General features: G+C 37.1%; 1 protein-coding gene across 4 annotated transcripts in view; it reads right to left on the minus strand.

Annotated features, from left to right (window-relative positions):
- Window positions 1–10,827, minus strand: part of sema4ab (sema domain, immunoglobulin domain (Ig), transmembrane domain (TM) and short cytoplasmic domain, (semaphorin) 4Ab) — a 41,418-nt gene extending 30,591 nt beyond the window's left edge. For 2 of the 4 annotated variants that reach the window (XM_079878263.1, XM_079878261.1), the window contains exon 1: window positions 7,600–7,854. The gene's annotated coding sequence lies outside the window, so the exon portion shown is untranslated. Of the gene's footprint in view, window positions 1–7,599; window positions 7,855–10,324 lie in introns of those variants that run through there. The other 2 variants (XM_079878264.1, XM_079878262.1) reach the window with 2 other exon arrangements.
- Window positions 10,828–14,229: the final 3,402 nt, after the last annotated feature.

Raw genomic sequence — 14,229 nt, forward strand, 5'->3', positions numbered from 1 at the left:
CATATCGCCCGGCCCTACTCACAATTTTTTTTTTTTTAATGACTAGTACTTAAACAGGGGGTTTCATGACACTTTAAGACAGATTGTTTGTAGGGCTGGACCCGAATATTCGTCCGCTGGGTTGGTATTCGATTTGAAAATTTGACATTCGAATATTTGTTTTTTTTGTTGTTGTTTTTTAAACACCCGGGATCCCCCGCAAAACGGTTCTCATTCGCGCTTGAATAAGGCTGGTGACACACTGGCTGCGTGGCGTGTCCGTTTTTATTTCGGCTCCCATATTAACAGGTTGAAGTTTGCACACTGCCTGCATGAGACACGCGTCTCGGGCGCAGCTCGAGTCACGCGGAAAACGTGTGCATGCTAGAAATAGAACCGACGCCTAATGTTCCAGCAACGGGACTGTTCTCTGGCTAGAGCGCAGAACAGCGGAGTGTGTATGGACCGAAGTGCATGCCTGAGCTTGTGTTTTGGGTTTAGCTACGTTGCTTTGACATTGTGGAAAATAGAATAATAGAAACAAAATGTATTAGCCTTTTTACCCGTTATTATCAAACTAAATTAATCTCATTTTTAATTTAACTTAATTTCATTTTTCTTTATTTAAATTGTTTTTTCTTTATTTAAATTTTGTTTTTCTTTATTTGAATTTCGTTTTTCTTTATTTAAATTTAGTTTTTTCTTTATTTAAATTTCGTTTTTCTTTATTTAAAATTAGTTTTTTCTTTATTTAAGCCTACCCTTTACTGTGTCAGTAATTTGTTAGTCAGAAAAATATTAGACTACCTTAAAAGTATTGCTTAATTTAACAGACCTGTGTGTGTGTGCCTTTTATATCACTAGTGCAGTGTCAGTTCTCAGAGCATATAAGCCCTGCCAGCGTGGTGCGCCGCTTCCCGCTCGCGCTGTTCTGTAGTTTACTAAAAGTTTATTAATTCTGAATGTGTCGCGTCTCTCGCGTGTCCATCTATATTGCACCAAATGCGACACTGCACTCCCTTGTGAAGTCGATTGGATGAACGGTTCTCAAAATAATCAAAATGCAAACGGACATACAGACACATAGAGATTCCTGCCTTTATTAGAGAGAAGAATATGTTCAGCACCCTCTCTCCGAAGCTTTGAATATTCGATGTTCATTACTACCAAAGCTTCGAAGCTCAAAAAAGTGGTATTCGGACCAGCCCTAATTGTTTGTTGAGCCAAGGGCAGGATCAAACTGGTAATCCTGGATACAAAAATATCCACAGCCACACCACAGTCAAATTAGGGACAGTTGTGTGGCATGTTTTTTTTTTCTGGTAACAACATTGTAGGAATGTACTTACAAGCAGTACATTTTTCAATTTCAGCTATTATGGTCCTACAAGTTCTTTACTTCCTAATTTTAACCCCTAAATTCATTTATGCTGACACATCTATTCTGTTGCCCACTATAAGCACACAGGGCCTCATATTTTCTAAGACTTGCAATGGGAACAAGTCTTAGAAAACATGGGATGTAATCATAAGGTAGTCATCTTAATATAAAACGCATATTCATTAGAGAATTGAAGTCAGCTGCCAATGAGAAAAAATGCCCTGCAGCTATTTGATAAATAATACACAACCTCTGCGTCAAAATGTTCGTGTCAATACTGTCTGAAAGGTGACACCTCTAGTGTAGGAAGTCATGCAAGCCTGATATAAACAAACATTACATCACAACCTGCCAGCACTTTCCATACCTACCTTCGGATGAGGTCTGAGGTCCTGACTCTCTGGTCATTAAAAAAAAACTCATGGCACTAAAGAGTAGGGGTGTAACCCCGGTGTCCTGGCCACATTTCCTCCAATGGCCCTTGCCAATCATGGCGTACTAATAATCCCCATCCATTGAATTGGCTCTATCACTTTCTCTCCTCGTGTTGTGAGCACACTGGAGCCCTTGTACTGTGGCTGCCATCGCATCATCCAAGTGGATGCTGCACACTGGTGGTAGTTGAGGAGAGACCCCGACATTATTGTAAAGCGATTTGGGTGTACAGTAACAGGAAAAGCGCTATAATGCCTCATTCATTCATATACCTAGCCATAAACATTCAGACATGTTTGCCATACTATACAGATTCTAAATTACAAGCTTCAGGTGCAGAAACGCACACATGTACCAGTGAAACTGCAGTAGCCCTATGCACTATTTGAGTCAGACTGAAAACTACTGAGACAAAGACTCTCAAAATAACAGTTCATTTAACTGAGAGTGTTCCTCTTATTGTTTACCGTAAGATCATTTGCCACTTTTCATATCCGTATGTGTTATTTAAAAAAAAGGAGATGTAGACTATACTGCCACTCACACATCACTTTGTTTCACATTTTGTAAACTTATTTCCCATATAGGTCCCATTTAAAGACACAGTTTTGAAATCTAGGCTACTGATATTTATAAATCAACATAATTGCCAATCTAATTTGATATTTTTCTGTAATTACATTTAATTCTGCCCCAAGAAACAAACAGCCTTTTTCATATATATAAGAAATGAATTATGTGCATTCTTTGACATCAAATACAAAAAAGTGGTAGGCTAACACTTTACAATAAGGTCTCAATTGTTAATTAGTTAGACTTATTGCATTAGGAATCCTTGCAATTTTTAAAAACTGTGATGATCAAAGCAGCTCTGACTGTTTAGGGAGAATCTGAACTTTTGAAGATGAGCAAAGAGCTAGTGTCAAAACATGAGGAAGCAGACTTCTGAAGCTGCCCATGCATGGGGCAAAAAAAGGTTCCCTTTTCCCCTAAATCTCAGTCGCAGAAAGGCAATATAGAAAAAGAGAACTGAAGGGAGGGTGGGTCATAACTAATGAGGTGAAGACAAAATTATCTCTCCATTTCACACAAATGCATGAAGCTTAAAGGGGTAAAAGTTGCCGTAATTATACCCATTCACACAGATCTGCGGAAAATTAAAAACGCTGTATTATGCTTAGGGTTGGGTATCGGTTTTTTTTTTTTTTTTTTTTACAATACCGGTGCCAAATCGATACTTTTAAAACAGTACCTTGTTCCTGTTTTACACTATAATGATAAGATTGTGTTTATCATGGCTCCATGGATTTGCTCTTAACAAGCCTAGGCAGTGAATGAGAGAGAGAGAGAGAGAGAGATCGACTTAGCGCATGCGATTACCTGTGTTTGATCTTCAGGTCAAGTCATATGCCTATATTCATAAAAAAAAATTGTGCCACGTCCAAGGAATGTGAAATCTTTGTCTTATCATCATCCTTTTAACATTTAAGGGTATTTCCTGGTGTCAGCGCTGGTCAATGCATTAAATCAATGCCATCAGCCTCTATGAAGTGAAGCATCAGTTTCACCTCGTTTCATTATATCTACAACCCCAAATCAGAAAAAGTTGGGACACTGTACAAATTGTGAATAAAAACAGAATGCAATGATGTGGAAGTTTCTCAAATTTCAATATTTTATTCAAAATACAACATAGATGACATATCAAATGTTTAAACTGAGAAAATGTATCATTTTAAGGGAAAAATAAGTTGATTTTAAATTTCATGGCATCAACACATCTCAAAAAAGTTGGGACAAGGCCATGTTTACCACTGTGTGGCATCCCCTCTTCTTTTTATAACAGTCTGCAAACGTCTGGGGATTGAGGAGACAAGTTGCTCAAGTTTAGGAATAGGAATGTTGTCCCATTCTTGTCTAATACAGGCTTCTAGTTGCTCAACTGTCTTAGGTCTTCTTTGTTGCATCTTCCTCTTTATGATGCACCAAATGTTTTCTATGGGTGAAAGATCTGGACTGCAGGCTGGCCATTTCAGTACCCGGATCCTTCTTCTACGCAGCCATGATATTGTAATTGATGCAGTATATGGTCTGGCATTGTCATGTTGGAAAATGCAAGGTCTTCCCTGAAAGAGACGACGTCTGGATGGGAGCATAGGCTATGTTGTTCTAGAACTTGGATATTCCTTTCAGCATTGATGGTGGCTTTCCAGATGTGTAAGCTGCCCATGCCACACGCACTCATGCAACCCCATACCATGAGAGATGCAGGCTTCTGAACTGAGCGCTGATAACAACTTGGGTTGTCCTTGTCCTCTTTAGTCTGGATGACATGGCGTCCCAGTTTTCCAAAAAGAACTTCAAATTTTGATTCGTCTGACCACAGAACAGTTTTCCACTTTGCCACAGTCCATTTTTAATGAGCCTTGGCCCAGAGAAAACGCCTGCGCTTCTAGATCCTGTTTAGATATGGCTAGATATAGATATGGTTTAGATATTATTTTTTGACCTATAGAGTTTTAGCTGGCAACGGTGAATGGCACGGTGGATTGTGTTCACCGACAATGTTTTCAGGAAGTATTCCTGAGCCCATGTTGTGATTTCCATTACAGTAGCATTCCTGTATGTGATGCAGTGCCGTCTAAGGGCCCAAAGATCACTGGCATCCAGTATGGTTTTCCGGCCTTGACCCTTACGCACAGAGATTGTTACAGATTCTATGAATCTTTGGATGATATTATGCACTGTAGATGATGTTAACTTCAAACTCTTTGCGATTTTTCTCTGAGAAACTCCTTTCTGATATTGCTCCACTATTCACCGCAGCATTGGGGGAATTGGTGATCCTCTGCCCATCTTGACTTCTGAGAGACACTGCCACTCTCAGAGGCTCTTTTTATACCCAATCATGTTGCCAATTGACCTAATAAGTTGCAAATTGGTCCTTCAGCTGTTCCTTATATGTACATTTAACTTTTCCGGCCTCTTATTGCTACCTGTCCCAACTTTTTTGGAATGTGTAGCTCTCATGAAATCCAAAATGAGCTAATATTTGGCATGACATTTCAAAATGTCTCACTTTCAACATTTGATATGTTATATTCTATTGTGAATAAAATATAAGTTTATGAGATTTGTAAATTATTCCATTCCTTTTTTACTCACAATTTGTACAGTGTCCCAACTTTTTCTGATTTGGGGTTGTATCTTTGAATAAATGTACGTTTTTGAACGTGTTCGTTGAACGAACGGTTTAATGACTCACTCAAAGTCAGTCCCTTGCCGCCACCTCGACAGCTCAGGCATTTAAGTGGCACCGAAATCTGTGTTCTTGATTCGGTCTGGTATACCAGTCATATAGATGGCACCAGGTTTCGGTACCCAACCCTAATTATGCTACCCTGCCCGTAGTTGGTGATGTCACTTTGTAAAGACACACTACGCACCAATAGACTGAACAAGTAATACGCATGACGTCAAAGTTTTCACAAATTTGCGTTTTTGTTGTTTACATGGAGATGATAACGGTATTGTTTTTTATTTGAAGCTAATATTTCAATAATATGACCATGTATTCACATGTTCATGGTTCTCTGATGTTGTTTAATGGTCATACTTGCACTCATGCAGGTAAACAAATAAAATAATTTCTTCCCAATTATTATCACTGATTATTCATTACTCTAATACAGTAGTTTTACTGTATTAGAGTAAAAAAGGTAATGTTATAATATGTTATTTATATTATATAATGTTAAAATAGTAGGCTATAGCATAAATGAAAGCATGACAAATAATACCATGATGTATTAAATATTTATATATTAAAATACTACATTTTTTAATTTGAAAAATAAACAAAGATAATATGAAAATTTCTAATTTGAGAATTTCAGGTTAAATGTGCTTAACTAATATATTGCAAAAACTATTAATCTCAAACACACACACACACAAAAAGAACTGGCACAGCATAAGCCTTGCGTGAAGGGGAAGCATTAAAAAAAAATCTGCCTCCGGAAGAACATTAAGTATTAAGGAAAAACGGTGGCGGCATTTGCGTGCAAGCAGGTAACACATCTCGGTCCATGGAGGAAAAGCGGTGAGTCAGTGAAGGAGAAGAAAATTGCTCTCCCAGTGAAAGCTTTCATTCCCATCTGCAGTTGCCATGACTACAGCTGATGTGATTACAGTGGAGTTATGAGGTGCGTGTCAGCCAGTGTGCTGATGCACTATAGTATAATGCTGTGAAGGAACAGTGAGAGAATGCCACATATTATTTTAAGTGTGTTTGTTGAATCCAGCAAATAAAAAAACAGCCGGTGATACTACGCCATGCAGGCTGTGATGTAAGGTTTGTTTTGAGAGAGGAATGAAAACTCATGAAAAAAAAAAAAAGGACAAATCCCATCACAATCTGCACAGTACAGGTGATTTGAGTCTCTGGATAATGTTGTGAGGAGGACAGATAGATCCGGCAACGCTCAGATTAATTTCATTGCACTATGGACAAATACACAGCTGGAGCTACCTCGGACACAACAACACTTTTTATGAACCATTTTTGCATTGACTTTTAACCAACTGATCCCAAGGTAGTGGATGGATGAAGTCAGTGTCTTAAAGGGATAGTTCACCCAAAAATAAAAGTATTAATGGGAAAAACAAACACAATGGAAGTCAATGTCATCAACTGTTTGTTAACGACATTCTTCAAAAAAAAAAATATTTTGTTTTCAGCAGAAGAATTAAATTCACACAGGTTTGGAACAACGTGAGGGTGAGTAGCCTAAATGAAGACAGAATTTTCATTTTTGGGTGAACCATCCCTTTAACATCACCACAGGTGTAGTTAATCACATAATTACAACGACAACAATAAAAATACTAATAACAATAATAAGGCTATAGAATTATGTATTTTAATGTTTTTTTATATTTTGTAAACTTCTGGATCAGAACTGTCTTTCAATGACTGGTAATTCAACAATGACGGCCTGTACCAGTATAAACTGCATACTGAACTGAATTTCTATACGTGTGCATTACTGCCATTTTTTACAGGCTATGATTACTGCACTTCACTGCAGGTCCAGACTCCAGATAACAAATGTGCACGAAAACCCCGGCTTGATTTTCAGAAGTAGATTAGATCACAAGCAACTGATACAGGGTTCTAAAATAGAAACGTAAACTTAGAAGTGATGCCTTTTAAAAACAAACATGATGTGCTGTTGATGTGTTATTTGATGCATCTACTCAAGACATAAAAAACTGTAACCTTTAAGAAACCACCAAAACAAAAACTTTAAACTAGACTTTGCAATCATAGAAATGTTCAACGTTACAATAGATCAACCAAATTACACAGGCAAGACTGAAAAACACGTCCTGTGCTGACCACCATACAGACATACAGGGTGAAAAGCACGTGTTTCTTTCTCGGTCTCTCACACTCACTCTCTCTCTCTCTCTCTCTCTCTCTCTCCTTTTTTTTTTTTTTATTTTTTTTTTTTTTTGCAAAGTTTCTACACTGTTACTAAACTAAACATACCTCATTCAACCCATCGCAACATAATAACATTAGTCAATGTTCGTTTCACGCAAAAGTTTTCACTATAGTCTACAACTCAAATCTGCATTTGCATTTATTTGGATGCAGGCTCAGCACAAACATACTATATCAGTTATCGCCCACAGTTTTGGGATTTGCCCGTGTCCTTTCCATACTATCGTCAAATACACTGAACGACGCATTTACTTCACTTCATAAGGCTCTGCAACGATTCAACGGTTGTACTCACATTAAAATGTGCTTCTCCGTGATCTGTTATGCTGCGCTCCAGTGTTGATATGATAGTCCTCAGTCCGTGTATATTACCGTTTCTGAATTAAGAACAACCCCCAAACTAACGTTACTACTCGAAGTAATCGAAAATCTGAAGCATGGTCCGTTTACTGACAGAATTCTCTATCTTTTTTCTAAAGTAGCTCGCTCGTCTCTCCCTATCTATTGTGCACACACGCTATACTGTTGATAAGTAAACGCCGTTTTGCCCAAGGGGAAGACACAGGTCAACGACATTACACCGCTACACTAAACAACAGCGCCATCTGGCCGTAAGACACGGAACAACATAAAACATTAAAACAATCAAGGTTACAAAAGGGGGTTTGCGCATGAATGTCATAGAAGAACCATTTTGATGCTTTCTTATTGTGAGCAACGTTTTAAAAATGAAAGAATTGTTTTCCACTCACTCTTAAAAATAAAGATTGGAGAGAAAATGGAACAATTGCAAATGGAGTTTTGCAATAATTCCAAAGAAGAACCATTTTGGGTTCCCCAAAGAACCTTTCAGTGAACTGTTCTTAAAATAACCTTTTTTTTCTCTTAGTGTGAAGAACATTTGAATCATCTAAAGAACCCTTTTCACTATAAAGAACTATTTGTGCAATGGAAAGTTTTCAAAGATGTAGGCCTACCAGAGATGCCAATAAAGAACTTTATTTTTCAGAGTGAAGGCCTAAACTGAAGTGTCCATTCATTCATTCATTCATTCATTCATTCATTCATTCATTCATTCATTCATTCATTCATTCATTCAAGAAAAAAGAAAGAAAGGCCATCTAAGACAGTTTGGTGCAGACAGACTGGTTCCTTTAAACTGCATATTTCAATGCCAGATTATTCACTTTAAAGAATTATATCAAGCTTTGTGGAAAAGTACACTTTACAAAAGTACACTGTTTTTGGCTAACAGTTTGGAGTCAGATTAATCTTAATCCCATAGTTGTATTTTGTACTCCACACACTAAGAACTAAACTTACAGTTCCTTACACTGTAAAAAAATATTTTCATGATTTGTTATCTTAACTTTTAATCTTTTGTCAAAACAACTTAGATAATTAATGTGGTTCAGATAACATATATTTTGAAGTTCTATTTATTAAACCATAATCTTTTGTCAAATCAACTTAGATAATGTTGTTCAGATAACATATATTTTGAGTTTCTATTTATTAAACCAATCTCTTTGTTGCATTAACTCAATTTTTTAATTTCAATGAACTCAAAATTTTAAGGCAACCAGGTAACTTACATTTTTAAGTTAAAGGTTTAACTTAAAAATGTAAGTTACCTGGTTGCCTTAAAATTTTGAGTTCATTGAAATTAAAAAATTGAGTTAATGCAACAAAGAGATTGGTTTAATAAATCGAAACTCAAAATATATGTTATCTGAACAACATTATCTAAGTTGATTTGACAAAAGATTATGGTTTAATAAATAGAACTTCAAAATATATGTTATCTGAACCACATTAATTATCTAAGTTGATTTGACAAAAGATTAAAAGTTGTGATAACAAATCATGAAAATATTTTTTACAGTGTAGTAAAAATCAAGTGCTATTTTATCAAAGGCAAAGGTTTTGAGTGAGAGGTTTTCAGTCAGTCCTGAGGGTTGAGTCACCTGTTCTTCTTTTTCAATGTAGACTCAAAACATGGCTGTCACAGTTTCACCATTTCAGAACATTCTGAACAGGAATATGTCACGTATTAGCCAAAACAGTAAGGTCTACGTGACAAGCTAGTTTACAAAGGCTTTGTTATTAATGCTGTGGATAATTGCCTAGGCCGGGCATTGTGCAATGAGCTATATGCTGTCAAACTACTAAATAGCCTAACAACAACATGCATGCATTATGAATTGGCTGTTCAAAAATGTGCTGATTCAACATGTATGGCCTGGAATAGAATTGAAATCTTACTTGGCCAATAAATGTAGCCTACACAAAACAAGTATGATCAATAAGTTGTGACAACATGTTTTACATTTTGATTTAACTTTAAAAAAATATATGTTAATCAATTTTCAACTTTTTTTGTTATATAGGCCTACAAGATTCAACTCATTGTTTAAAGTTAGTTTAATGTAGGCCTACACTCTAAAAAATGCTGGGTTGTTTTAACCCAATTTTGGGTCAAATATGGACTAACCCAACGTTGGGTTAAAAATGCAATTTAAAAATGGACAAACCCAGCCGTTAGGTTACATTTTTAAATTGCATTTTTAACCCAACGTTTGGGTTAGTCCATATTTGACCCAAAATTTGGTTAAACCAACCCAGCATTTTTAGCGCAATTTTCCACCGGACAAATTGCGATTGTTAACTCATGATTTCTGTTCTGTGCGTCTGTGCGCACCAATCTTGCACTTCTATCTACTCCTCAACCATACCACCTAGAGACTTCGGGTTTTCGGCATTATGTTAAGGAAGGTCTAATCTCTGGAACGCACAAAAAAAATCCAGGAAAAGATTTACTATCTCTTAGTGTTGTGATCCCATGAGGTGAGAAAATTGCGCTAAAACACTCACTGAGTTTGTATTTGTTTAGAGTGTAATTAAAGTTGAAATTACATCCAAGTTGATTTCACTTAAAAAAATGTACAGTGCATAGCTAAAGGCATATTTAGCCAATATATAGGCTAAAAATAAAAAAAATAAAAAAATAATACACTTACCTGACTTTTTCAAGATTCATTGGTCTCCGTTTCTCTTTTGCTTATAAAGGGGCATCCAAGGGGTTGAAACCTCAGTTTAGCGTTCGCAGTCATCTAAACTAAAACATATAGGTCCATAAAGGCACGTGTTATCTCGGAGCAACACTAAAACTCACCAAATCCGTGATAGCTAATGTTTATCAAATCTGCCCAATACAACGCAGCAATTTTCGTCCGTCAAGGGAACGGAACGGTGAGAGTTGTCCTGTCATCGCACCTGTCCCATCTGTGCATTCAGTGTGGATTTAAGCAGCCTAAATGTAGATCTCATTATTCACTTGATAACCAAGTGATTACTTTTGCAGCTCTCTGAAATTCTGTCCCGACTGGTAGGCCTATAGCTATCCTTTTCAAACAACATTTGCAGAACAATTTATTCAAGCAATATGCTCAATAATCACCAAGACTGTCGTCTCAGGCTTTCACTGATATAGGCTAATAGGTAGGTCAGGATCGAGCACGACAGGGGAGCGGGTAGTAAGATTAGCAATATGAGCAAAGAAGATTTGAGGCTTAGCGCCGACCTCAAAACTGGCTTTTGCGCGCAAATGGTTCCTTGCGCTTATCAACGCGAACGTGTTTTGTTGTGTAGTTTATTAATGGCTGTAATAAATGTTCTCGAATAAAACCTGTTTATTTAGGCTACATTATTTTAATTAAAATTTTCAGTGTCTGGTGATGTTCAAGCTTAAGTTCTGGATAATCGAACAGAGCGCGGTTGGCAAGTGTGATAAAAGACATTCTTCCAAAATTCTTTGGAGTTGTAATTGTGACATTCATTATCAGAGGAAGGACTAGTGAGAACGTCTTTTTATTCGTGTCTTTCTTTAGCCTAAACACGTATAGTTCAGGCTCAGATTCACTGTGCGCATCGGGCCGGGGAGTCGCACATGGTATGCCTTTATTGCGGGCGTGAACAGAAATTTAGTTTGGAAAAGGTACGCGTGTCGTTCTTCAATTTCTCAATTATTTACCCTATTTAATAAATTCAAATATATTTACATTTCTTACAGAGTGGAATTGTTGGTGAATTCATTCATAAAAGCGTTTATCCATCATTGAAAGGCTGCGAATTAGCTTACTTACAGTTTGAAATTAAGTTTAGTTAAATTACATTTCAGCTGTACATGCCATTTTGGCGTTAAAATATGAATACGGCAGAATGGCAACCAGAATTAGATGAAAGACTACATTTAAACTTTGTTTAAGTTGGCTTAGGTTTGCAGCGTGCATGTTGCACTCTTAAAAAGAGAGTAAAACAAATTATATAAAGTATTTTGATTTGAATCAAAATAATGCCTGCACTATCCGGTGAGTGTAAAGCAGTGTCAAGAAACAGGCTGAAAAAAAACAAAAAAAAATTCAACTATAACCCCTAACCATATTTCACTTTTTCTTTCTTTCTTTCTTAACAAAAAAGCTGTTAACACTTATTAATCAAAAGATATCTGAGATTTTATGTTTGAGATTTTGTGAATATGCTATACTTTTGTGAGGGGTTGAAAAACCACACTGCATGCCAACAAGACAATGCGTGGGCCTTCTGCCTTTCTGCTGTCATCTGAACACGTGTGGTTAGACCAAAGTAAAGAGGTGCAATACACAGCAGGAAGTTACATGAGGGTCTCATGAAACATACTAAACTGAACCTGCTTACTTTCACATACAGCTGCCCATTCACAGTGACCCAATGGCATTACAACAACACTGATATAAAACATTTTACTGAAACAAAATATTTACCCAAATTAAATGGAGCAAACATAATCACTTTAATACATGTACTCCCATCCCTATAAATTCTAAATAACTAAATTGCTTGGGTTATGATATGAACATGCATTTTTGACCATACTTATAGACAAATTAATATAGGCTAGTGTGATATATGAATCCATTTTTTATTTGTATATTTACTTATTTATAGACTTAAATTACTTAACAAGCTGGTTTGTAAAAATCTGTATATTTTGGTGATTCGCTTATCGTTGATAAAATCAACATTCAGAAAGTTTCTCCCTGACAAATGTTTTGTTTATTTCATAACACAAAACTCTTAATACTCAAGACACAGGCATAATAAAATATTTTGTTTTAGTATAATTTAATGATTTTTTTCCATGTAAAGAAATATATTTGATATTTATAGAATGGAATTTTAACATGACGTTGCACATATGACATGGGTATTTGAAGTGCAGCGTGGGGAAATGTTTTAGACTCAGTTTGCGAGCGAAGGCGTGGGCGTTCAGCATTGGTCGTTGTTCTCTCACCATACTGCTCTTTTCATCTCAAACCCGTGAGGTTAGATCAAAACAAGTAACAGCATCCAGAATAACAGCAGACTGTCAGACACAGTAGAGTCAACCGACAAAAAGAACACCTGCTCATTCTGTTGACCTTTCAGGATAAAAATCTGTAGATTTGAGCAATAAAGACTAAGCCACACCAATATGCAATAGTTGCAAGAAATCCAACCTGAGCTCTTGTCTATGTGTCTATGTTAGCAATACCACATCAGCACAACTTCCTTTTTGGCCTCATGTACTGGCATCTAAAACATCAGGAACGAATAGTGGCAGGCCTCTGTGGACTGACACATTGACTAAGTTTATTTCCAAGTTAGTTACCGAGAACTGCATTAAGCAGTCATTCTAGGACAGTACTTCTCAAACCTGTCCTGAGGACCCCCCACCACTACACATTTTGTATGTCTATCTCATCTAACACACCTGATTCAACTCATCAGCTTTACTTGGGTGTGTCTGATAAGGGAGACTTCTAAAATGTGCAATGGTGGGGACCCCAACAGGTTTGAGAAGCTCTGTTCTAGGAGGCCTAAGAAAAGTGATATGGTCTCATGGCCCTATTTCCTGAAACACCAAAGCAAAAAGCTTTGAGGGCTGCAGACCACTGGGAAAACTGTAGTGCACAATGTAAACATGTCTTTCCATCTACAGTCTCGGTGTATCTCGGTGTATAGGCTATAGGCAATAAAGGTCCACCCACTGAGGACTTCTTTCTTTCTTCTTTTGTTTCTCCTTGCAGGCCATTTTCCGTCAAACTGGGTGGTGTTTGATTGTAAGATTGCCGTATTTAGGCTAGTTAAAAGTGGTATACATCTAACATTCTTTCAGATCTTTGGAACTGCAGACATGAGCACCTCGACGCATTGTTGGATACTGTCATGTTTCTGCATGTTTGCTTCACACAGTAAGTTATTTGACATTTTTGCCTGAAATGTCAGTTGAGAACAATCTGTTTTAAGTATCTCACCTTATTAATTGTAAAGAGTAAAAAAGTAATTTTTTTTACTCTCTCGTTTTCAGCTACTTACTCATTCCTCCTGACTCAGTCACCGGACCTCACACACGTCTCAGTTGGTGACACTGTACAATTAAGATGTACATTTGAGCGTAGTGTTTCTTACTGCTATAGTGCTGCAACATGGCAAAAGCTGAACTTAAGGACTGGTAAACTCACACCGGCGAGGTCTGGCTCTCAGTCCGATTTACTTCAACATGATGATAAAACTTGCGTTGTTACTTTAACAGATGTAACAAAGAATGATTCAGGTTTGTACTACTGTATTGGCCAGTATAACTCAATGGCTATTATCGGCAGTGGAAGCAGGGTGATCGTAACAGGTAAATCTGGGGTTAAATCTCATTAACTTTTCTATGGGTCACAGTCACTAACAGATAACATTCTGACCTAATGATATGTGTTGTAGATCACTCTGTTGTGGAACCAGAACTATCCATTTTATACTCACCACCAGAAACTGGCTCATCATCAATTTCGCTGCAGTGTCTGGTGACCGGAGTTGTCCCGTCTCAAGTGCAGGTGTTCTGGAGGATTGGAGA

Source organism: Squalius cephalus (assembly GCF_949319135.1).
Source record: "Squalius cephalus genome assembly, chromosome: 8".
NCBI lineage: Eukaryota > Metazoa > Chordata > Actinopteri > Cypriniformes > Leuciscidae > Squalius > Squalius cephalus.